The sequence below is a fragment of the Lepus europaeus genome, chromosome 17, assembly GCF_033115175.1.
Source record: "Lepus europaeus isolate LE1 chromosome 17, mLepTim1.pri, whole genome shotgun sequence".
Classification (NCBI taxonomy): domain Eukaryota; kingdom Metazoa; phylum Chordata; class Mammalia; order Lagomorpha; family Leporidae; genus Lepus; species Lepus europaeus.
In genome coordinates, this window is record NC_084843.1 from 39297716 (window position 1) to 39319829 (window position 22114).

Genomic DNA, 22114 nt, shown 5'->3' on the forward strand with positions numbered 1-22114 from the left:
GATTAGTGTTCTGCCCTTATGAATAGATTAATTCATTCATTGCATGAATGAATTAGTGTGTTATCTGGAGAGTAGGTGTGCTATAAAGAACCAATTTGGCTGGATCTCTTGCTTACTCCCTGTCTCTCACCATGTGCAGCCCTGCAGTACTCAGGAGTCTGCCATCACTAAATGTGGCCTCTTGACCCCTTGGACCAGAACTGTGAGACCAAATGAACCTCTTTTCTTAGTGACTTACCCAGTCTGTGCTATTGTAAGCAACAGAAAACTGAACCAATGGCAAGTGTTTGATATGTTCGTTGAATAATTTAATAAATGATGCTGTATAATCTTGAGCAGTCGAGGAGAATGGAGTGCAAGAAAGGAGGAAGCAGGGGTCCGTGGGGAAGAAGGACAGCCAGGAGAGACTCCTATCATGGAATTTCAGGGAAGGTTTCAGGAATGGGAGAGGTCAACAGTGACAAATGCCACAGACAGGTTGGTTAATTAAGGGTGGCGGAGTAAAAACTGGCAGTTGGGAACCATTGGTGATCACTGTCAAAAACAGCTTGCGTGGTGTACAAGGGAGGCAGGAGACACATTCCACTGCACTGAGGTGGGAATGGGAAGAGGAGCGGGGAAAAAGCAGTGTGGACTGTTTCCTAAGAGGCTGGGTTTGTGAAGGGAAGGAAACAGTTGGCAGTAGTCATAAAGGGTGGGAAAGCTAAAGGGAAATTTTCCTCCCTGCTCTTTTTTTTCCTCTTCCCTTCTTTTCTTCCTTCCATTCTTTCTGTTGCTTTCAAGAGGAGAGAAACTGAAGTAAATTTATAGACTAAGAAGGATGCAGTGAAAAGGCCTAGGTTCAAAATATAAAATGAAAAGAGGGGCTACTAACTAAAGAGAGTAAATAGGAAAGAACAATTCTTTCTTTGAGACAGGTAGAAAAGAGATAAGGATGCATGTGGATATGGAGAAACTGGAGGAATAAGTAGAATGAAAGGAAATGACAAAAACCCCAGCCTAGCTCAATTCTCCTTTTAAAGTGGTGGCCAACAAGTTTTGGAAACTTTCTATATTCCAAGCATTGCTAAAAATACTTTCATGCATGTAACTTGATAAATCGTTATTATAACTCTGTGGAATGGAATTATTCTCCAGTTTTACAAATGACACAAATGAAACAGAGTGGTTAAGCCACTTTCCAGAGGTTACAGAGCTGAATGACAGCACAAGGATGCAGAGCTGTTTGCCATCTTCTGTACTGCTGAAAATGAGGGGGATAAATGGTACAAAAGATTTCAAATCACCAGTGTGCACAAGGAGCAGGAAAAGCATATTGTTACTGAGTCATAGTAGGCCCTTAGTTTCTGCTGGAATTCACAATTGTGTTGCACCATTAGTCAGCAAGGTTGAACAATTTTCTCTTGCAGAACTTGCCTTACCAGTTATATGAGTGGAAATGGTTGAATTGATATGGAATTTGGGATTGGTAGCTTGGGTGAAGGTGCCAACAAAAGAATCATGAATTCTAGTTCAAAAAAAAAAAAAAAAAAGCAGGACCAGCTGATGGAATAGGAGAAAGTAGAGCAGCAAAAGTCCTAAGAACTCAAGGTGGTTGAGAACCAGGTGTATTGGGGCCAGCACTGTGGAATAGCAGGTAAAACTGCTGCCTGCAGTGCTGGTATCCCATATGGGTGCCAGTTCAAGTTCTGGTTGCTCCACTTCTAGTCCAGCTCTCTGCTATGGCCTGGGAAAGCAGTAGAAGATGGCCCAAGTCCTTGGGTTCCTACACCCATGTGGAAGACTTGGAAGAAGCTCCTGGCTCCTGGCTTCGGATTGGTGCAGCTCTGGCCATTGTGGCCATTTGAGGAGTAAACCAGAGGATGGAAGACCTTTCTCTCTCTCCCTCTCCGTCCCTCCCTCCCCTCCCCCACCCTGCCTCTCCTTCTCTCTCTGTGTAACTCTGACTTTCAAATAAATCAATAAATAAATATTTCAAAAAGAAAAAAAAGAAAACCAGGTTCAATAGGAGTTAGGGAGGTAGAGACTTGTGGAGGATAGAAGCTTGGGGTTAGAGAAGGATGCTTAATTGTCACAACAACTGTAGATTTGAGAAGTGGTGACTGGCACCTGTGATGATAGGTTGATGGTGTGGCTTTGGGAATACATGACTGAAAAGGATTGGAGGTGAATCTTATGGGAAATAAGGTGGTCAAAGTTGAGGCTGAAATCATCAGAGACATTGCTAGGCATTGACAAGGCCTACTTCTCAGTGGAGGATGGTGCCCGGTAGCTCTAAGGACTGGTCTAAACTTTAGAAGGCTGCAGATCAAATGTGTATGGTTGAAGGGGAAGTTAGAAAAGGTTCTCTGGTATTTGTGTACAATGAAGCTCAGTATCTCAATAAACCACTGTCAAAGAACAGTGAAACAGATTACATTTTTCTGTAGTTTTTTTTTTTAAAGATTTATTTATTTTATTTGAAAGGTACAGTTACAGAGGGAGATACACACACAAACACACACACAGATTTTTGAACTACTGGTTCACTCCCCAATTGCTGTTATCAGCTGGGACTGGGCCACGCTGAAGCCAGGATCCAGGAAGTTCATCCGGGTCTCCCACATGGGTGGCAGGGCCTCAAGCACTTGGATCACCTTCTGCTGCTTTTCCAGGTGCATTATCAGGGAGCTGGATCAGAAGTGGAGCATCTGGGACTTGAACCAGCACCCATATGGGATATGGTATTGCAGGCAGTGGCTTAACCTGCTGTCCCACAATGCGGGTCCTTTACCTATAGTTTTTGAAAAAGAACTTGAAGTGTGAATTGACAAAGTAACACATTGCCTGGGTAACTTTGGATGCTCTAGCAAAATCATCAGTATTGCCCTGGGAAGAAAAGACTACATTCCCTGATGAAATCCCCTCTTCCTTCTCCTCCCTCTTTCTTCCCTCTTGGTTGTGTGAGAATAACACTCTCTGGGCAGAGAGAGGCAGCTGAAGATCATCAGGCTTCCAGATGTGAAGCTGTGTTATGACTTGTGTGGGTGGGGGTCGTGGGAGCAGGGCCGGAAGTTTCAGTGGGACTCAGTGTGGTGTCGCCTGTTTCTATAGTTAGCCACATGATGGAAAACCAGCAACATATTCTCTTTGTACAGCTGGACATATCATTGTCTCCTTTCTTCTTCTGTCCATGTAGGATTCTAGAAAGTCAAAATTAGATCTACTGTGAGCTTACAAAGCTCCATATGTGAAGATAGGGAGCTGCTGCATAGGGATAGACTATGAGTACCAGGTCTGATATGTGAGTGGCGTGAGTAGATAATATATCCAGCAGGATATTTTTGGGTGTAAGGGACTCAGACGGACTTGGCCTGGTTTCAGTCTTAAGGCCAAGAATTCCCTCATGTAGTAGGAAGTCCCGGAGTAGAACATCGGCACTCTGGGTTTGCTTCTTTCTGATTTTCTTGGCTCTGTCATGGCCATGTATTGATCTCATTTTCAACCTGATTCCTTCTCCTTGTGGGTCCAAGATGGCTACAGCAGTTTAGAGGGTCAGTCTAAGACAGGAACTGTGTGTGGAAGACAGAGATGACATCTCCACGTCTCTCAGCAGCGAGGGAACCAATCCCTGGGGCTTCCAGAAGATTTTTCTTCAAGTTGTTGGTAAGAATTGGGTCTCTGCCCTTTCCCTAAACCTATCCATCACCTACAAAGGGACCAGCAGTGTCAATTTCCAGATTAACCATTTTGGGTAAACTAGATATTGGACCTTAACTACAATGTCCATGCCGGAGAGAAGGCTAGAAGATGTCATCATGACTCAGAGAGCACTGCCATGGGGAAAGGCCTCCTGTGGCAGTCAGGTCTCTAATGCCAGCTCTTGTGAGCCGTACGGACCTGGACAGATGACCAGCTTCTGTGGACCTCATTTTTCTCTTACAGGATCATTGTAGGAACTGAGTGCACTTTATATAAGCTCTATGTGGCCATACATGTATGAATTGTTTAATAACAATAATCATGATAAGAATAATACTTCCATTTACTCAGTGCTTGATGTTCCCGGCACTTACTACATGGGCTGCATTCTCCTTATTACTCACAAAATACAAATCAAGCAGTGATCATACTTGTTTCCTGTTTCTATTAAGCTGCAGTCTGGCACATTATGGCTTACGGGTAGGAGCAGAGAACAGGTGCAGGCTGTTTTACCCAGGAGTTCCTCTGTGACAGAGTGGTAGCAACTGTACTAGTTCAAGGTTCACTGCACAGGCGATTTTTCAAAACCCAGGTGTATATGTACGTTGAAAGCCCTTGATTTTCCACTTTCCCTTTATTTCTCCCAAATACGAGATGGTTGTATTTTTATGTTTTTCAAGCAGTAGCTGGACTTACAAATGCTTGTTAAGTTCTTGTATATACCTTGTCTGTCTTGAACCTTATGTCGAAGTCAAGCCTTGTTTCGTTGTGTATCAAGACTTGGTTGCCACAGGACCTGGCAGTGAGGTATACAGTTAGGAAGTAGCAATCATAGTTTTTTTTTATGTCACAAATGGCCTTTCTATGAACATCGTTACGATATGAAAATTTGCCATAATTTAGTTCATATTCTTCTGTTAGTTCCCTAAAAGGACAATAGCTAAGTCAAAAAGATTTGAATTTTTTTAAATGTAGATTGCCTGATTGATCTGTGGATTTTTTTTTTTTTCATTTTACTTGAAAGGCAGAGAGAGAGAAAGAGAGAGAATCTTCCATCTACTGGTCACTCCCCAAATAGCTGCAGCAGCCATGACTGGTACAGGCCAAATCCAGGGGCCCAGAACTCAAACTGGGACTCCAACAGGAGTGGCAGGAACCTAAACACTTCAGCTACCACCTGCTGCCTTCCAGGGTGTGCATTTTTAGGAAGATGAAATGGAGAGTAGAACTGGGACTTGAACCTAGGCACTCCCATATGGGATGTGGGTGTTCCAAGCATTGTCTCAACAGCTACACCAAATACCTGCCCTTGTGGGAGCTTTTTGAATGTAAAAATGACACACTTGGAGTGTTATTTGGAGAATATGTATTTTCTTTTCCTATGGTGTTTTATATGCCCAAGATAATAAATATTTCCACAAAATTTAAGTTGTTCTACTTTCCCCCAGACCTCACTTGCAGTTATAATAATAATAATAATAAAGCATGTTTCTGTGGCTCAACCTGTACTGGAGTTTGAGGAAATCCAACCACCGTCATTTCCTCCCCCAGTATTCCTGGGAAGAAACCAAGTGTGTGCGTCTTAATTCATCCTTCCCTAGAGTGGCTTACTTCTCATGAGACATCTTGATCCTGTATGCACAGAGAGTCCCTGAAGGCCTGGCCCTAGACACATCTGCTTTTTATTCATAGTTCTGGCTCTCATGCTGGGACTCCTGCTATTCTCTTTAAACAATTTGTGGGTACATTCATAGGAAACATGCATTGAGAGAGGCTGGGATTTTTTTGCTACCAGAGTATGAATATGGAATTTTTGTTTTGGACTTATAAGAGAAGTGGAAAGACTTTCATTGATAATTGCTTGATGTCTCATAAAATTCTATCAACAATTTCTAAAATGTTTCTCCTCAATTCTTCCTGCCTCCCACAAGATATATTGGTGATGAAGCTGCATAGCAATGGCAGTTCAGAGGGATGAACTGCCATTATTCTTAAAAAGATTTAAAAAGATTTTTTTTAAGGTGAACACATTTCATGTATTTCATATATACAGATTCAAGAGCATAGTGATGCTTCCCACCCTCCCCTCCCTCCCACCTACATTCCCATCCCCCTCCTCCTCCCTTTCTCATTCTTTCCCTTTATTCAACAGTAGAGACAAGGGCTGTAAACAATCATTGAAGCTCAAGTCACTGTTTCTCATAGAGTCCATTCACTTCAACAGGTTTCCTTTTTGGTGCTCGGTTAGTTGTCAACGATCAGAGAGAACATATGATATTTGTCCCTTTGGGACTGGCTTATTTCACTCAGTATGATGTTTTCCAGATTCCTCCATTTTGTTGCAAATGACCAGGTTTCATTGTTTTTATGCTGTATAGTATTCTATAGAGTACATATCCCATAATTTCTTTATTCAGTCTTCATATGATGGGCATTTAGGTTGATTCCAGGTCTTAGCTATTGTGAATTGAGCTGCAATAAACATTAAGGAGCAGACAGCTTTTTTGTTTGCCAATTTAATTTCCTTTGGGTAAATCCCAAGGAGTCGGATGGCTGGGTTGAATGGTAGGGTTATATTCAGGTTTCTGAGGAATCTCCATACTGACTTCCATAGTGGCTTTACCAGTTGGCGTTCCCACCAACAGTGGATTAGTGTCCCCTTTTCCCCACATCCTTGCCAGCATCTTTTGTTGGTAGATTTCTGAATGTGAGCCATTCTAACTGGGGTGAGGTGAAACCTCATTGTGGTTTTGATTTGCATTTCCTTGATGGCTAGTGATCCTGAACATTTTCCCATGTGTCTGTTGGCCATTTGGATTTCCTCTTTTGAAAAATATCTATTGAGGTTCCTTGGCCCATCTCTTAAATGGGTTGTTTGTTTTGTTGTTGTGGAGTTTCTTGATCTCTTTGTAGATTCTGGTTATTAATCCTTTATCTGTTGCATAGTTTGCAAATATTTTCCCCCATTCTGTCGATTGCCTCTTCACTTTCCTGACTGTTTCTTTTGCAGTACAGAAACTTCTCAATTTGATGTAATCCCAATTGTATGTTACATTTTTTTGGTACCCATAATTTTTTGGTACAGATCAGGGGAAGCATATAGTTTTTGTCTTTGGGGGGGACTGGCTTATTTCATTAAGTATAATAATTTCTAGGTCTATCTGTTTTGTTGCAAAAGACAGGATTTCATTCTTTTTTTTAAATAAAGATTTTCTTTATTTGAGAGGTAGAATTACAGATAGAAAGAGGGAAACACAGAGAGAAAGGTCTTTTATCTGCTGGTTCACTCCCCAAATGGCCACAATGGCCGGAACTGGGCTGATTTGAAGTCAGGAGCCAGGAGCTTCTTCCAGGTCTCCCATATGGGTGTAGGGACTCAAGCATTTGGGTTATCTTCTGCTTTCCCAGGCCATAGCAGAGAGCTGGATCAGAAGAGGAGCAGCTGGGACCTGAACCGGCACCCATATGGGATGCTGGCACTGCAGGCAGAGGCTGGGCTTACTGCACCACAGTGCCAGCCCTGATTTTATTCTTTTTTTATGGCTGAGTGTGTGTGTGTGTATATATACATATATATGTATGTGTGTGTGTGTATATATATATATATATATATATATACTATATGTATACCACAATTTCTTTATGTAGTCATCAGTTGATAGACATCTGGGTTGATTCTATATCTTAGCTATTATGAATTGAACTGCAAAAAACATGAGGGTAGTACAGATAACTCTTTTTTTAAAAAGATTTTATTTAGTTATTTGAGAGGTAAAATTGCAGACAGAAAGAGGGAAACAGAGAGGAAGCTCTTCCATCTGCTGGTTCACTCCCCAAATGGCCACAATGGCTGGAATTGCACTGATCCGAAGCCAGGAGCCAGAAGCTTCTTCTGGATCTCCCATGTGAATGCAGGGGCCCAAGCACTTGGGCCATCCTCTACTGCTTTCCCAGGCCACATCCAAGAGCTGGATCAGAACAAGAGCAGCTGAGACTCAAACTTTCCCCCATGTGGGATTCTGGCGCTTCAGGCAGAGGATTAACCTACTGTGCCACAGGGCCAGCCCCCAGATAACTCTTTTATGTGCTGATTTCATTTAGTTTGGGTAAATTCCCAAGAGTGGGATTCCTGGATCATAAGTAGATCTATTTTCAGCTTTCTGAGGTATGTTTATATTGTCTTCCACAATGGCTGTACTGGTTTCCATTCCTACCAACTGTGGATTAGGGTACTTTCCCTCCACATCCTTGCCAGCATTTATTGTTTGTTGATTTCTTTTCTTTTTTTTCTTTTTTTTTGACAGGCAGAGTGGATAGTGAGAGAGAGAGAGACAAAGAGAAAGGTCTTCCTTTTTGCCGTTGGTTCACCCTCCAATGGCCGCTGCAGCCGGCACATCGTGCTGATCCGAAGCCAGGAGCAAGGTGCTTCTCCTGGTCTCCCATGCGGGTGCAGGGCCCAAGCACTTGGGCCATCCTCCACTGCACTCCCGGGCCATAGCAGAGAGCTGGCCTGGAAGAGGGGCAACCGGGATAGAATCCGGCGCCCCAACCAGGACTAGAACCCGGTGTGCCGGCGCTGCAAGGTGGAGGATTAGCCTGTTAAGCCACGGCGCCGGCCGTTTGTTGATTTCTGTATAACAGCCATTCTAACTGGGGTGAGGTGGAACCTCACTGTGGTTCTTAAATAGATGTTTTAAAACTCCTAAGTGTGATCATAGCTTATATGACGTAACACATGTTAATATTTTGTTCTCTGTCCCCACAACAACACTATTACAAGATATACAGTGGAAGAGAACCAGGAGGTCACACATATTGGGTCACACAAGTCAATGACAAGGTCTGGAGGTTCTAACCCTAGATTTTCTAAATCCAAATTGCATGTTCTTCATGTGCTTTTCTGTTTTTTTTTTCTTTTGTTTATTCAGATTTGGATTGGTTTAAAAATTTATTTGAAAGAAGAGACAGCAAGAGACAGGGAGACAGCAAGAAAGACTAAAACCTACAGACAGACAGATGGACGGAGTTCTCTCATCCGCTTGTTCACTCCCCAAATGCCTGCAACAGCCAGGGCTGAGCCAGGCCAAATCCAAAAGACCAGAACTCAATCCAGGTCTCCCATGTGGGTGTCAGGGATCCAAGTGCTTGAGCCAGAGCCTGCTCCCTCCCAGGGTGTGCATTGGCAGAGAGCTTGAATTGAAAAGCTGAGTTGAGATTTGAACCAGACACTCAGAAATAACCTCTGGGCATCCCAAGCAGTGTCTTTACTGATGAGCCAGAAACCCAGCCCTCAGATTTGAATTTTTAAAATTATATGTAAAAGAATTCAGTCATTAGAAAGGGGAATAAAGGTGATCCTGTGTCCCCTACCTCCTTCCATTCCTCAGGCTTACACTGTGACAGTTTGGCTGATGTGCCCCTGGGCCACCATGTCTGCATGTACACATCACCTAAGGGAGCCAGACGTGCCTGCTTCCCATTGGACAACAGCTGCTGAGGCCCAGGGGTGCATTGTCCTCTCCAGGATCCGCCTGGGCTAGGCTTGCAATGTGCAGTGCTCTGGACACAGGGGACTTCCACACTGAGAGCGCCCTGGCAGCCCAGCCTGTTGAGAAAGGGGAGCTGTTTGTGCTCTCTGCCTGCCTGCCCTGCTGTGGTGTCCCAAGCAGAGAACAGAGGCCCTTCCCAGTGGAGAGTGGGGGAGAGGCCCAAGAGTTGCCTCTTGTTCATCCCTGTTTTAATAGTGTCTACCTTGGGTGCCCCTTTACAGTTACATTAAAGGAGTGAAGAGATCCTTGCCCCAGGTCTGCAGGTAAATCATTGAATGACATTAGACAAGTCACACCAAGATTAGAAGTCTGGGGGCCAGCATTGTGGCATAGTGGGGAAAACCACATTCCGGCTGCTCCACTTCCAATCCAGCTTCCTGCAAATGGCTTGGGAAAGCAGTGGAGGATGGCCCAAGTCCTTGGGCCCCTGCCACCCATATGGGAGAACTGGCTTTGCCATGGCCCAGTGCCGGCCATTGCAGCCATCTGGGGAGTGAACCAGCAGATAAAGAGCTCTCTATCTGACTCTCCCCCTGCCTCTCTCTAACTCTGTCTTTCAAATAAATAAATAAATAAATATATTTTTTAAAAAGATTAGAAGCTAGGGGCAGGTATTGTGGTACAACAGGTTAAGCCTCTGCTTGGGATATATCCATGTGACTGGTTAGAGTCGTGGCTACTCTGTGCCTCTGATCCAGCTTCCTGCTGTTGCACCTGGGAGGCAGCAGCTGATGGTTCAGTTAGTTGGGCCCCTGTCACCCATGTGAGTGTCCCAGATGGAGTTCCTGGCCTATATCTGGCTTTTGTGGGCATTTGGAGCATGACCCACTTGGGGAATTGTCTGGTTTTCTGTCTGTCCTTCTCTATCATTCTGCCTTTCAGATAAAGAAATAAATCTTTAACAACAACAAAAATTGGAAGTCTAGTCTTGGCTTTCTCCTAGTCTAACATGTACTTTTCTTTCATTCTCATTTTATTGTTTCTAAAGTAAGATGTGGTTTACATTATGTATATGTGTTTACACATTATGTGTATGTTTATATTAGGTGTATGTATTTAATAATGTTTCTTTATTTTTCCCTCTTCTTGAAAAGTGGGGTGAATTAGCGCTTTGTTATTTAGGATGGTAGGAATATGGCAGTCTGTTCTGTGAGGAGCCCTTAGGGGAGCAGCTACTGCCTGGAACTGTTTTGTGAATTCTGAACTGCTACACAATATAAAAGCCCATAAAACTGGCCAGTTTCATCACTGCTTCTCAGGGATGTCTGGATAGAAATTTCTCGATTTAAAATGTGGTGACATTCTTGTGTTCACTAAAGTTGATATTCTGTGTTGTAAGACTTTATTTCTATTCTTTCCCTTCCCCCCATGGGACTCAGTGAGCTATTTTTATTTCTAATTAAATAAACAAACATAGTTCTTAAACATTTGAATTTTTCTTGAGTAGGCCTTGGTAGGAATTGTTTGCTTACCATGGATTTAGTGGAGTCCTGACCTTTACTGGAAATACTGTATCATGATGACCGTAGAACTCTTACAACTTAAACAGATGTTAATCCAAAAGGAAGTGGTATAATTAAAAAATGGAAAGCTAGAATGCCAGGAGTGCCTACACCAAGCCAAGTGACGACAAGGTATTAGAAACAATTACTCTGTTCCAATCCAGGTGAAATTCACTTTGGAGGGAACAACGCATGGAGCCTAGGCACTGAGCTCAAATTTCAGATTTTAAGCTTAGTTCAATCCATTTGTCCTAATAACAAGTCTGAAGGAGTGTGCAGTTTGAGAGGAAACAAAGTAGACAGTTAGCTTGACCACTAAAACAGGTACCTATCAAATAACCAGCAGAAACAAGAGCACACAGGTAGTATTTACATCCCAACAAGAAGCTCCCCAGGTATTCAGATATCTATCTCTCAAATAACTTAATGGTCCATCACAGCATTTGATAGGGTCAGATGTCCTTAGGCCTTGAGTGTGAAGTAGCTGGGCTGTGACACGGTCCATAGGGGCTGGGGCTAAGAGGGTGTGGCAGGGTTTGTTCTCTCCCCGTTCAACAGGTATGGGCGTTCTATCCTCAGTGCTAGGCGTACATCAGTGGAGAAAATCAATAAAAATCAGAGGAAGATTCATGGAGAGAGGATAATTAATGGGTAGAGAGGTGCAGATGAATAGGAGGAGTAACTTATAATGTTCCGTAGTCGGGTAACTATGTTTAGCAACACTTAATTATATATTACAAAATAGGAGAGTAGAATTTTGATTGCTTCCAACACTAAAAGATGGCAAATGTTTGAGGTGATGGATACAACAGTTCCCCTGATGTGATCATTACACACTGGAGATATATTGAAATATCACATGGAATACCATAAGTACATACGATTCTCATGTTTTCAGTTATAAAATTTAAAAATTGACCAAAAGCCCTGCCCTCCTAGAGTTTGCATCCCCTTCGGCTGCTGCTTTAGAAGACAAATAACTAAGCTCATCAGAACTCTTTTTGGAGGAGGAGTGAATGAGTCAGACACGTTGGTGTGCTCCTATGAATAAATCACATGGATTTTGATTTTGTTGGCTTTTAGCCCTTTTGCACATAGCTGATTTCTGGATAAACAAGAGTAGCATAATTATTATAAGTGGAGGTAGCTTATTTTCAGCATTGTACTTGGCCTGTTGCCTTGATTTGCCTTAAACCATAATAATAGAATTTTATTGGCTCTACAAGGCAGTGCCTGCTTTTTATCTAGATTTGCAGTCCAGTGCAAAATCAAACTTCATTGTGGAAAATCTCATTTCTCTCGACTGATACTGATCGCAATGACTTTCTGCAGTTGTGATGTTTTAGGGCTGGGGGCCACAGTAGGGGATTTGATGGCTAGGGGCTGGAGCGCTGTGATTTAGCTGAGCTCCACAGGAAACGGTCACACAGGGAGCAGCTTGCAGGTCTGGTTTCTCTTCCAGCAGCTCACTCAGGCCTTTCTGCAATGCAACTCAGGTGAGATCACTACAACAGCCTGGGAGCGTGGATCTAGAAAGCTGTGTGTCTTCTCTTTGAGTTTCTTGTGGGAAAACAGGGATAAGAGGCATCTGTATCTTCACTTACATTCCATTTCAGCAAACGGAACTTCCCCTAGGTCTGCAAAGTGAGGTAACATTGGTGGTTGCCCAGAGAGAAAAAGCTGGCAGCTGGCAGGGGGGATTGGAGCCCTCAGACGTGGATGGTTGAGTCTTCTAAGCCCTGGGGACTGTTTTGTTTTGTCAGCAAATTACTGGGCATTAAAGATGTGCATGCTTGAAGCTGGGTTCCTGTTTCAGGAATTCCTGTTTCCAATGTGTATCCTGAAACTCATTAATTCTACCAAACCAAGGCATCAGTGTTCCTGAATGGGGAAACTTTTCCATTGGAAGGGCTTGAGAGCCTGGACTAGAGAATCACAGAAGGGGTGTCGGGGAATCTTTGTGCCCTGCAATCATCATACCCTTTGCCGAAATCACTGCCAGACACCCGATGGGCATCTCTCTAAAGCCCACTGGGCACCATATGGACCGAATGTTGTGTCTCTCCACATTTATATATTTATGCCCTCACACCTATCAAAAGACAAAATTACAACTAATAATTTACGGGTCTTAATTGGCTTTATTTATGGTTCTAGAGTCAGGCAATACTATACTCCATAAAATAGAATGAAAGTTGTTATAAACAAAGCAGAGGAGCTTGGTTTTATAGACCAAAAAGGGTGTGGAAAGCAGAAACAGAGAACAAAAAGTAGATTGGTTGCTTCAAAGCTATTTTTCCTACAAAGGTTAAAGCAGAGGGGATGTGCCAATCATGCTGATTAGATCTGGCCTGTTTGGGGATTTGGCACATGTCCTTCTCAACCTCTCCCCTCCCCCCAATTTTCATGGAAAATAAAATAAACAACTTGGGTTCATCATGGGGACATGGACCTTTACCATGAGTAACTCCGTTTTGGTTTGGTTTAATGAGCTTCATGCAGGATTCCAGTCCAAATGAATGATCTCCTGTGAATTCTATTTAACACTTCCAATGTGATGTTGGTATTTGGAGGTGGGTCCTTGAAAAGTGATTCGATTTAGATGAGGTCATTGGGAGTAGAGCCCGTTAAGATGAGATTACTCTTACAGCAAGCTCTCTTTCCACCAAGCACAGGCACTAAGGCACGGCCATGTGAGCACATAGTGAGAAGGCAGCTGTCTCTAAACCAGGAAGAGGGCCCTCACCAGAACCTGACTGTGTTGGCATTCCTGATCACAGGCTCCCACCCTCCAGAACTGTGAGGCAATTAAGCTTCCTAGCCTATTTTGTTAGAGCAGCCTGATACAGGACTGGCACAGTGCATGTTTTCTTAAGGTCTTAGCTGGTTGATGGTGTTATTATTTTTCTTCTTTGACTTCAGGGACATTATGCTTACCTGGATTTCTCTTTACCTTTCTGGCCATGTTTTCTCCATTCCTTTATAGTATCTTATTTTCCTAATGATTTCTTAGACACTGGGGTTCCTCAAAGTCCCGATTTTTCTTCTCTTTCACCTACCCGCAGGACACCTTGCTACTCCAATCATGGTTCCTTGACCAGAATAAACCTCCCCTGTGAGCATGTCAGATGTGGGTTTTAGTCTCTACCCAAGCCTGCTGAGGCTGAATCTGCCACTTGCCAGGCACTGCCCATGGAGGTCTGAGGAGGCCTGCTCTTTGGATATCAGTGATGCCCAACTGTGTGCCCCAGCTTCCAAGTGTCCATCTGGTACCTTGTCACCTGAGACTAGGCAGTTTATACAGGAAGGATGTTTATTTGACTCATGCTTCTGGTGCCTGGAATGTCCGACTAGCATGGTGCTGTCATTTGGCCAGGGCCCCCTGCCTGTGTAACAATGTGGTAGAGAAGTGGATGGGGAAGCAGGTGTGTGCAAAAAGACCCAGCACATGCAGTGGCCTTGCTTTATAACAACTGGAATTCTTAGTAACTAGTCTAGTTCCATGATGCCTAAGCCACTCCCAGGAGCCGGGCATTAATCCTTTCCCCAGGAGGTGTTTCTGTGACCTACTCGTCTCCCTCTAGGCCCCACCTCTCAGGGGACCACCTGTCTCATTAGGAACAAAGCTTCCAGCACAGGAAGCTTTAGGGAACAAATCAAATCTGAACCATGGCTTTTGGACACAGACCTCTCTCCTGGGCTCTCAGTTTATCCAACAAAACCCCTGGCCTGTCCACGTAGACTCCACAGGGATCCCACACTGTGCCTGTACAGTCTGACTCCTCTTTTCGCAAATATGTTCCTTCTCCTTTGGACAAACAACAAAAGATAGTGAGATAGAGCCTCCCCAGAAACTTTTACTCTAGAGCTCCTACATGCTCCTGGGTTACAGGGTTTCTTTGGGGTAGGCCAGGACTAATAGTGGGTGTGTGATGGTCTGGCTGGCCTGTTGTTCAGCTAGCCTCTCTTCTGAGCACTCAGCCTCTGTCAACCTCCTGCGAAATACTTTGTATACACCAGAAGTATTTAAAAAGTTCATGGGAAATACACATTATGGAAAAGCTCTGCATGGAATTAAAATTTGTTAGTCCCCAAATAAGGTTATCTTTTAACTCAATTTTCCATGCATTTTTGAAGTAACCTCTTTTACTCATCGTCACATTCAATTAGTAAGACTTCTTTTTTTTTTTTTTTTTTTTTTACAGGCAGAGTAGATAGTGGGAGAGAGAGAGACAGAGAGAAAGGTCTTCCTTTTTGCCGTTGGTTCACCCTCCAATGGCCGCTGCGGCTGGCGCATCGTGCTGATCCGAAGCCAGGAGCCAGGTGCTTCTCCTGGTCTCCCATGGGGTGCAGGGCCCAAGGACTTGGGCCATCCTCCACTGCCTTCCCGGGCCATAGCAGAGAGCTGGCCTGGAAGAGGGGCAACTGGGATAGAATCTGGTGCCCCAACCGGGACTAGAACCCAGTGTGCCGGTGCTGCAGGTGGAGGATTAGCCTGTTAAGCCACAGCGCCGGCCAAGACTTCTAATGTTTTGTCCTCCCTATCAAGCTTCAAAATGTAAAATCATTTTATAACTATAACATTAATCATTATAGTTATTATTAATATATTACAAATATGCATGGTTAGTAAGTTAAATTTTTTAAGTTTACTTATTTTAATCTGAGAGAGAGATCTTTCATCTACTGGTTCACTTTCTAAATGCCCATGACAGCTAGGTTTGAGCCAGGCTGAAGTTAGGAACCTGGAATCCATCCTAGTCTACCACATGGGTAGCAAGGATCCAAGTACTTGAGCCATTGTCTTCTGCCTTCCAGATGCACAGCAGGAAGCTGGATTGAAAGCAGAGTAGCTGGGAGTTGAACCAGACAGCAGACACTCTGATATGAGACCCAGTGTTCCAAATGGTGACTTAAACTGCTGTGCCAAATACCTGCCCTTTTTATTTGAAAGGCAGGATGACAGGGGGAGAGAGACCAATCGATCTTCCATCACTGGTTCACTTTGCAAGTGGCAAAATAGCCAGGACTGGGCCAAGCCAAGGCCAGGAGCAAGTCTCCCACATGGGTGGTAGAGTCTCAAGCACCCTAGTCATCATCTGTTGTCTCCCAGGATGTATACCAGCAAGAAGCTGGATTGGAACTGGAGGGGGGACTCTATCCCAAGCACTCAGATATGAGGTACAGCTGTCCCAAGTAGGTGCTCAACTTGCTGTGCTACAGCACCCACTCCTAGATAGTTTTAATGATGAGGAGAAATGATCTCTGATTGCAATGTCAGATTTTCAGAATATCTGTGAGTGGCTATCATGAGTCCAAAGAAGGACCATCAGGAATATAATATGACTTGACATGTCATGTGATTGAGTTATACAAATTCTTTTTTGTAGACAGTAGTCAGAGGCAAACTGGTGGTTTGGTGAAATCAGTTATGGTATGGTTTTACAATCAAATACTTTGCAAGCCATAAGAGGTTAAGATAGTGCTTTTTTTTTACATGAAAGTACATTTATGATATATTAAGTAAAAAGAAAATTACAAATGATCAGTTTTGTTTTTTTAAAAAAATATTTAAAAAGTAACACAAAATTTACCATTTTAGCAATTTCAAGTGTACAATTCTGGGGCTGACATTGTGGAATAGTAGGTGAAGCTTCCACCTGCGATGCTGGCATCCTATTGAGCACCAGTTCATGTCTTTGCTGCTCTACTTCAGATCCAGTTCCCTACTAATGGCCTGGGGAAAGCAGCAGAAGGCAGCCCAAGTGCTTGGCCCTTACCATCCATGTGGGAGACCCAGATGAAGCTCCTGACTCTTAGCTCTGGCCTGGCTCAGCCCTAGCCCTTGTGGCTATCTGGGGAGTGAACAGCTGATGACAAATCTTTCTCTGTGTATCTCTGATTTTCAAATAGATAATTTTTCTTAAAAAATGTGCAATTTTGTGGCATTAAGTACTGAATAAGGAAAGAAAAGTGTTTTTCTGTCTAGGCTATTCCTGGTAGTTCACTTATGACACCAGGTGTGTGGAGTTTTCCACACCAAGCAATTCTCCAATTCTCTGTGGACATGGAATAGGTGTGCATCCTACAGTTTAATGCCATCCTGACACTATGCCCTTGGAGATAGCGGGTCCTACAAGAATGCTCCCATCTCAGAGGTGCATGGCAAGTCCAGGCTGTTTCCTATACTTTAACCTGATTGGCTGTTAACAGAGGTTCCAATGCCCCCGTTGAGTGTGAACATTTGCTCAGAGAACTCAGGCAATCAGTTTCCTGACTAGGGGTCCCATTTATGATCATACTAAAGAACATACTAAAGAGCACAAAGGCACAGGCAGCTGAAGTTACCTAGGGAGAGGAGGGAGGAGTCCTGTGGACAGAAGCTTCTCCTTGTTGGGCCACCCTCCTGGCGCTTGCCTGCATCCCCCTCCACCAGCCTGGAAGCTCTCTGGACCCTATCCTTTGATTTTTTTTTAAGCATTGTTGATTGAATCATTTGCCGTTGGTGATTAAGTCAATCTCAGGCCCTCTCCCCTCCCTGAGGATAGGGGTGGGACTGAGAATTCCAAGTCTTAATCACATGGCTGCTTTTTCTGGCAACAGGCCTGCTTCTTGTTACCCAGAAGCCCCAGCCACCAGTCATTTCATTAGTGTGCAGAAGATGCTTACCACTTCCAAAGTCTTTAGATTTTCTTAAAATTTCCAGGGCTTTTAGGATCTGTGTGCCAGATATCTAGTTCTTGTTATGTCCCAGGAGCATTCACATAGTACATCCATTATCAGTATTCGTCCCCAGAACCTTCTCATCCTCTCCAACTGAAATCCTGCACTCATTAAACACTAACCCAATACTCCTCCTCCCTTCTCTGACAACCGGCAAGCATCTTTCTGTCTCTATACTTTTGATTACTCCATCTTTCTGTCTCTATACATTTGATTACTCCGAGTGCCTGACAGAACTTCAGTTAGGTAATGTCTGTCCATTTGTGAATAGCTGCTTTTTTTCACTTAGCACGATGTCTTCAGATTGCATTCATTTTGTGGTATGTGTTAGAATTCTCTTCCTTTTTAGAGCTGAATAATAGTCCATGGTGTGTGTGTGTGTGTGTGTGTGTGTATAGATAGATAGATAGATACTGCACATTGTTTACCCATTCACACATCAGTGGGTACTTGAGTTGTTTCTACTTTTTGGCTGTTGTGAATAAGGCTGTGCACAAATATCTGTTTGAGTCCTGCTTTTAATTATTTCCTGAAGCAGCATACTATGGTAATTCTATTTTTAGTATTTAAAATTTACTTAATTACTTATTTATTTTTATTTGAGAGAGAGAGAGCCCACATCCACTGATTCACTCCCCAAATGCCTGAAACAACTGGGACTGGGCAAGGCCAAAATTAGGAGCCTGGGACTCAATGCTGGTCTCCAACATACATGACAGGGACTCAACTCCTTTAAGCCACCATCTACTGCCACTCAGGGTGCACACCAGCAGGAAGCTGGAGTCAGAAGTGGAACCTGGACTAGAACCCAGGCAGCTGATATGGGGGGTGGGCCTCTCAAGCAGCATCTTCGCTGATGCATCTAATGCTTGCCCCTATTTTTAGTATTTTGAGGAACTACCGTCCTGTTTCCCACAGCCTGCCCCATTCTTCACGACTGTCCTCATGCTCAAGGCTCCGATTTCCCCTCATCCTCTCCAGCATTTCTTATTTTCTTTTGGAGCAGCCATGGTGATAGGTATGAAGTCACACTTTTGTTTTTAAAACAATGTATTTACGTAGATCTCTAAGTGTAGAAAAAAACACTCCAGATGAAAATAGTGCCCGAGTGGCAAGCTGTGGGTGATTTTTATGATTGCCTTTTTTGCTCTATTTTCTCCTTTTTCTACGTAAGCATATAGAGCATGTTTGATGAAAAATGTTTGAAAAGCAGAACTGAACTCCATCAATTCAGAGGTCAACAGCAACTCCTGTTAGCCTGTGGCTGTGCAGCCTTCATGCGGGTCTTCGCCTTCTCGACTTGGGGCTTACGCCAGCACGCCGCATTCTGCACACCAAGGCCGTTCTCACATGCTGCAGGGCGTGGGGTCCAGCTGCCACACGTTCCTTTGTCCAGTGAAACCAAACCAGGACTCCTTGCAGAGACGTGCCTACAGACACATTGTGATCATGTTCCAGCACACGCCTGGCCACGGCCCTTGTCCATCTCCCTTTGCCATCTCAATTTTTAGCACAAAGGAATCTCCTTTTTGGATTTATTTACTCGCCAAGATATTAATTTTTTTTTTATTAAGTACAACTGCAAGGGAAGGGTACTTTTTCCCTCATTTTGTCAGGCTATATATTCTGTGATTTTCCAAAGTGTCCATAGCTGACAGGGTGTATATATATATATATATATATATATATATATATATATACACATACCAATTTAGAAAAAGCTGAAAGACATCTTCTCATACAGCCAATGTGAAAATAGAATGATGAGCCTTGGAAGTTCATGTCAAAAGCCTTGGGTGATCACTGATGCCATAAATAAGAGTGTTAATTGTTAAATCAGCAACAGGAGTCACTGTGCACTTACTCCCCATGTAGGACCTCTGTCCTTAATGAGTTGTACTATGAGAATCAAATGTAAAACTTGTTTTCAAACAGTACTTTATACTTTGTGTGTCTGTGTGGGTGCAAACTGTTGAAATCATTACTTAGTATAGAGTTGGCCTTCTATATATAAAGTTAATTAAAAATGAACCTTAATGAAGAGTGGGATGGGCGAGGGAGTAGGAGGTGGGATGCAAGTAGGGGTAGGAGAGCGAATATGGGGGGAAGTTGTACCTATGAAATTTGTATTCATTAAATAAAAGCTTCCTAAAAAAAGAATAAAATGAGATTTTCCTATAAAAAATAGGGTGATGGCGAGTTTACAATAATATAACTTATTCTTTTATTTTATTATTATTTTTTTTGACAGGCAGAGTGGACAGTGAGAGAGAGAGAGACAGAGAGAAAGGTCTTCCTTTTGCTGTTGGTTCACCCTCCAATGGCCGCCGCGGCCGGCACGCTGCGGCCGGCGCACCGCACTGATCCGAAGCCAGGAGCCAGGTGCTTCTCCTGGTCTCCCATGCGGGTGCAGGGCCCAAGGACTTGGGCCATCCTCCACTGCACTCTTGGGCCATAGCAGAGAGCTGGCCTGGAAGAGAGGCAACCGGGACAGAATCTGGTGCCCCGACCGGGACTAGAACCCAGTGTGCCTATGCCGCAAGGCGGAGGATTAGCCTATTGAGCTGCGGCGCCAGCTGAGTTTACAATAATATAATTTATTCTTTTATTTTTTTCATCTTCTGCATTTGATCATGCACGAGCTCAAAGGGTAAATTAGAAATTACATTTGATGTTTAGGGTTAGAGGGCTTGGTGAGCCAAGGGACAGGTGATAAGATAAGGCATAGTTAAGGGTTAAAGGACTCTTTACACATGATTGACTATTTTAATAAATGATCAGTGACCTTTAGTGGGAACCTTTTTTTTGTTTTGTGGTGTTTTGTTCTGACATGAGGATTCCAGCTGAATAATTTTAGAGCCAGGAATTTTAAGCAAAGGACAAGACTGTCGGAGCTGCCTGAACTTGAACTGTGGGGATACGTGCTGGTTTTGTGCAGGTAGGGAAAGAGTGGTAAAATCTAACTGACTATTTTGGGATAGAGGTGGAGGACAAATTGTGTATTGGTGAGGCACAAGGGTAGCTCCATTTCTCTTCCTCCCTTCCTCCCTCCTTCCCTCCTCCCTCCTCTCTCTCTCTCTCTCTCTCTCTCTCTCTCTTTCTTTCAGATTATTTATTTGAAAGTCAGAGTTATGGAGAGATGGGGGGTGGGGAGAGGTTGGGGGCGGAGAGTTAAAGATCATCCATCCTCTGTTTTACTCCTCAAATGACTGCAATGGTCAGGGCTGGGCCAGGCCAAAGCCAGGAGCGAACTCCATCCTGGTATCCCACATGGGTGGCGGGGGCCCAAGTTCCTGGGCCACCTTCTGCTGCTTTCCCAGGCACATTAGCAGACAGCTGGATTGGCAGTGGAGCAGCCGGGACTCGACGGATCAGGTGCCCATGTGGGATGCAGGCATTGGCTTAACCTGCTGTGCCACGATAATGGCCCCCTCCATTTCTCAACCATGAACAAGGCATCGCTTTTAGTCTCCCCTCAGCATGAATTCCTGTGCTCAGTTTTCTCACACTTTGCAAAGGAGAAGCAGTTGATGGCTTCGGGTCTTTGCTTTGTCTCACCTTCTTCCCAGGCCTCCAGCCTTTGGGCACACAGCCTCATCTCCTCCACATCCTGTTCCTCTCCATCACTGTGGTCCCATCTGGTGGCCCAGATTATATGGAGACCATTGCAAGCTCAGCTGCAAACATCTCTCAGTCTGTTCCTAATCTCACTGTGGACTTGTCTTCTCCAGTTTCAGACAGTCCTGACTTATGATGGTTTAAAATACAATTTCAACATATGACAGCATGGAAGCAGTACTCATCCAGTAGGAACCCCACCTTAAACTTTGAATTTTGACCTTTCCCCAGGCTAGCAATATGCAGTACAATGCTCTCTCTTGGTACTGGGCAGCTGTCCCAGTCAGCGGCAGCAATCAGGGGGGCAAAGAGCAGATATCCCACAGTGTCCTGTGTGGCCTACCGTGTGACTGGTGCTTTGGGGGCATTGTGTGTTTTTGTTTGTTTGTTTTCATGTTCCATCATGTCTACCTTACACTTACCTCTATGTGTATGTGAGATATTCAACACTTTTTTTTTTCATAAAGTAGACTTGTGTTAGGGGCCAGTGCTATAGTGTAGTGGGCTAAGCCTCTGCCTGTGGTGCTGGTATCCCGCATGGGCACCAGTTTGTGTCCTGGCTGCTCTTCTTCCAATCCAGCTCTTGACCCTGGCCTTGGAAAGCAGGGCAAGATGGCCCAAATGCTTTGGCTCCTGTGTCCACATGGGAGATCTGGAAGGAGCTCCTGGCTTCGGATCAGCTCAGCTGTGGCCGTTGCAGCCATCTTGGGAATGAACCAGTGAATGGAAGAGCTTTCTCTGTCTCTCCCTCTCTTTGTCCATAACTCTGCCTATCAAATAAATAAATTTTTTTAAATACACATGTGATTGCCCAACTGTAGGCTAATGTAAATGTTCTGAGCATATTTAAGGTAGGCTAACCTGAGCTATGACGTTCAACAGGTTAGGTGTGCTGAATGCGTTTTTAACTTACAGTATCTTCAACTTACAATGAGTTTGCTGGGATGTAGCTCCATGTAAGTTGAGGAACCCCAGCATTCTGCACATGCCTGCTCCTGTTGACCTACCTGGCTCCTTGTTCCTCTTGAGGTCAGCGCCTGT

At 43.9% G+C, this 22114-nt stretch overlaps 1 protein-coding gene across 1 annotated transcript in view; it reads left to right on the top strand.

The window, feature by feature from the left end:
* SLC16A12 (solute carrier family 16 member 12) overlaps positions 1 to 22114 on the top strand; it is a 127591-nt gene that overhangs the window by 16824 nt on the left and 88653 nt on the right.